Genomic DNA, 4,692 nt, shown 5'->3' with positions numbered 1-4,692 from the left:
GTTACAAGTTTTTGATGAACCATAAATAACAATAACTCAAGAGTCTACTTTTAAAATTCGGCAAGGACTGCATAGTTAGGATAATCATTAATTATTTAATGATTGCCTTTTCTTTTTTTCTTTTTTTTTTTCTTTTTTTGCTATGAAAATGAACTACACATAACTATGCCTGAAGAAGGTCTTTCTCTTTATAACATTGTTCTCTTTATAACATAATTGTTCTCTTTATAACAACATGTTAACAAGTTAACGGCTTACATACAGTATTTTCTTATTTTCTTCAGGTATCAATTAAAAATATTTTAACAAAATATTTTTCTAGGATTGATACCTGAAGAAAGTGCAAAACTAATGAAAGTAACATCATTTTGTCTAAAGTTTCTTTCTGTATTCTTTTTTTTTTTTTTTTCTTTTGTTATACAGTTTAATAAAAAAAAAAAAGTAACAAAAGTAAACTTTGATAAGCATGGAATGTAGTTTTGCTCAAGTTCTTCATATCTGCATTCTTTCTTTGATAAGCATGGAATGTAGTTTTGCTCAAGTTAAATCTTCATATCTGCATTCTTTCTTACTTTTGAAAAACAGTTTTTGTAAAACTAATTGTAATTTTGTATGATTTTTATTGATTTTTTATATTAATCTTTTAAAATATGGTTTATACAATTTAATAAGGTATCAATTGCAGTACTAAAATAGAGTGGCAACATATTGATGGAACATATATTTATTATGATAAAGTAAATAATTAAAAATTGAACTGTAATAATTAAAAATAATTAAAAGTGAACTATAATATAATTAAAAATTTGTAATAATTTATATTAAATAGTATGATAAAAAAAAAACCTAATAACTTATAATAACAAATAGTACTGTCTTACCTTTTAAAATTCAAAGATATAAAAGAAAAAAATAAGGGATAGTTCCACAGTTTATTATAAAAGGCTTATTATAAAGCTTAACATGGTATAAGATTTGTTTCTCATTTATATGAAAAATTTGTGCATGTTCCTAAAATACTTTGGAGAATTTACTTCTCTAACACAATGTTAAATATAAACACGAACTACTAACAAATTTTTTTTTTAATCTTGCATTTTGTATTATTTTCTTTCATCATTTTCTTTCCTTTTTTTTTCCTTGCGTATTTTTTTCTCTATTATCTCCAATGAAATCCGTTTCATATTTAAATTTATTTAATCATTAACAGTTTTTTTTAAATAACTGTTATCATCGTGTTACTTTTGTTCTCGATTATTCAAGTCACTGCTTTCTTTCTTCGTCTGTTATACAACTTAGCTTAAATAGTTAAACATTTACATTGGGTATAGTGCACACGATCAAATCCAAAACGATAAAGTCATTTTCTGATACTTTGGTTGTGACTTGGACATTAGGGTCTGCTTCAGTGACTAAGTTAGATGAGTTCCAGTATTTACCACCAGGTATCTAATCCCCATTCTGATGTTCTAAAATAATAAAATTTAAACGGTAAATAATTGCAAGGTAATGCTTGGAAAATAGTTTCAAGTAACCGCAACCGTTTTCAAGTGATTCTACAGAAAAAATTCATTTTTTTGAGTGTATTTAAACAGTTTGTTTTAAACTGTATATTGATTAAGAATCTGTATCCTTAAAAAAATGTTCTATTAACAAACAATAAAAAAGATTTTTACACTACCACAAAGAATCTTTGTGATAAAATAGGGCAGATGCATTGTAATACCAGAGCCGACGACACGGTTTCGAAGTGAAGGGGAGGGGCACAACTGTCAATTCTTAAAAAAAAGTATCTTTTTATAGAAAATTCTGTATCTCTAATTTTCTATAAAAAAGGTCCTTTAGAAAAAATGTGGAGGGGGGGGGGGGCTACGTGCCCCCTACTCCACCCCCACCCCCGGTGTCGTCGGGCCTGAATACAAAATATGAATGCAATTTCTAATGAATGAAACAAAAAAAGATTTATTGTTACGGCGGGAAAGAAGATTTAAACCGTGAAGCAGCATCATGAATGATCTCTTTACTGAATGTTTTATATGTAGTGTAAACTAACATCACAGCATTATTTTTTATACGATTAAAAGCAAACAGTTTCAAAACCATTTTGCAGCAGAATTTAAAAAATAAAATATTTCAAAAATAGCAAGCAAGCGGAGTTGAGAGAAAAAAAAACTAGTTATGTCCTTCTTTTTGTCTTTGACATAAGTAAATCACACTAATTGATGTTACTTACTAAGTTGCTCACGACATCACAATCTATATAATAGATTGTAATTTTGCAAGATAGTAGCTGCGTCTCCCAGCTAGCACACATGCGCCGGTAAAACGTTAGGCTAGTTGCTTTGGCGCAACATCGATCGCCAACTTTGTTTTTATACTATTTTAGTTGCAAATGTGACGTCGCCAACAACAAAAAACCAACGATATATTTTAAATTGGCAAAGTATTATATTTTACGTTAGATCAACGTTTTATTATAAGCTGGTTCAACGTTTCATTTAATGTTTATTGGAATTAAACTTTGTAAATATATTTTTTCTCTTTTATATATATATGTTATACATACGTTGGATCGTCGTAACAGCGCAAACTGTTTTATTAACTTCAGTGTTAATATTTGCATTGATATAATTGCTAAAGACATGACATTGGATCAGCATTGGATTTGCATCAAAAAAAATTAGCGACGTTCGCAATGGTTTAACATACTATGGTTAAATGTATTTGTGCTAGCTGAACCCTTCAACTACTTTTGACAAACCAAAAGATAATAATTTCCCAAAATTTGCTGTTGTCTGAAAGGTTTTATATTGTTTAGGGTATTTCTGAATAACATCACCATGCAAACAATTGCCTATATTAAAGTTTTTATTTGTCAAGTTATTTTAGGCGTAGTCTTAACAACTTGAAACTAACCAAAAATTAAAGCATCTCATATTAATCTACATTTCGCGACGTCAGAATTATCTTGTTCTATCTCCACCTTTTAAAATAATTGAGATACTGATTGTGCTGTGTACCTTAGAGTAATGATTTTCTACTGTATTAAAACCTGTATGTACTGTATTAAGTTATAAGTAGAAAAGTTGGGGAGAAAACATTATTTATAAAAAAAAATTTATGTGCTGCCTCCAAAAGTTTTTATTTTTAAAATTGTTATATCTCAAAACTCAAAATTGTGGAGATAAAATAATTATAACGTCGTTATTTTAAAGCAGCTGATAACGGTCTACAAACATTTTTTTCGGGATGTTTGTATATTACTATTTAAATTAAGCATATACTTAAGCTCTCATTAAATTCTGGGATATTTCCGGATGTACTTAAATTGGCAAAAGTAATTCCATTATACAAATGTAATGATCATTCTGACATTACAAACTACAGGCCTATATCAATACTTTCTGTATTTTCAAAACTCTTCGAACGTGTAGTTTATAATAGAATCTATGATTACTTCATTAAAAACAATTTTTTTTACCCAAATCAGTTTGGCTTTCAAAAAAATCTCTCTACAGAGCATGCAATCATTGAAATAGTAAATCAAATAACTAATGGTTTTGAAAATAATAAATTTACTTTAGGAGTGTTTCTTGATTTATCAAAAGCATTCGATATAGTGGACCATTGCATTCTATTAGATAAATTAAGGCACTACGGAATAATAAATAAAAGTTATTATTGGATTAAAAGCTATCTTACAAACAGAAAACAATATGTAAATAATGTCCAATCTGGAGTATTAAATGTCATATGTGAAGTCCCGCAAGGATCGATTCTTGGTCCACTTCTTTTTCTAATATATATAAATGACTTTTGTAATGCATCTTTAAAAATGAACTCGGTCATGTTTGCAGATGACACAAACTTATTTCTCACCAACAATGATATCAAGAAATTATATGCAGACATGAATATTGAACTGTGTAAAGTAAACAACTGGTTTAAGGCAAACAAACTCTCACTTAACGCTGAGAAAACAAAGTATATACTATTTCACAAAAAAACACAAGAAGAAAATCTTCCTCTCAAGTTGCCTAACCTATCTCTAAATGATAAACTAGTAAATAAGCAATCCAATATAAAATTCTTAGGAATCATTGTTGATGAAAAATTATCCTGGCTTCCACATATAATATATATCCAGTCAAAAATCACCAAAATAATAGGTTTGATGTATCGAGTTCGCTCCTACGTCAATAAAAATAGTCTTAAATTAATCTACTTTGGGCTAATTCATAGCTTCATCAGCTATGCAAACATTTCATGGGCAAGTACTCAAGCGGCAAAGATTAAAAAAATTTATAGTCTACAAAAACATGCCTGCAGAATCATTTACTCAAAAAATAGGCGTGAACACGCTAAGCCCTTAATGAAAGATATGAAAATGATGAATGTGTTTGAAATTAATATCTACCAGCATTTAATTTTCATGTATCGTTATAATCACAATATCTCTCCTATAAGCTTTAATAACAAGTTTAAAATAAATAAAAATGATAGCTATAATCTTAGAGCGAATATGTCCAACACATATAAACTGCCTCGGATAATAAACAAATATTCAGAGTACAGCATTCTATATCGAGGTCCAAAAGTATGGAATACTTTTCAAAAAGGATTCAAAGGCACGGTAAATTCGTTAAGTTCCTTCAAGTTTTTAACAAAAAAAGAAATTTTTAAAATATAAGA

The sequence above is a fragment of the Hydra vulgaris genome, chromosome 15 (genome assembly GCF_038396675.1).
Source record: "Hydra vulgaris chromosome 15, alternate assembly HydraT2T_AEP".
Classification (NCBI taxonomy): domain Eukaryota; kingdom Metazoa; phylum Cnidaria; class Hydrozoa; order Anthoathecata; family Hydridae; genus Hydra; species Hydra vulgaris.
Note: the sequence above shows the minus strand (reverse complement) of the source record.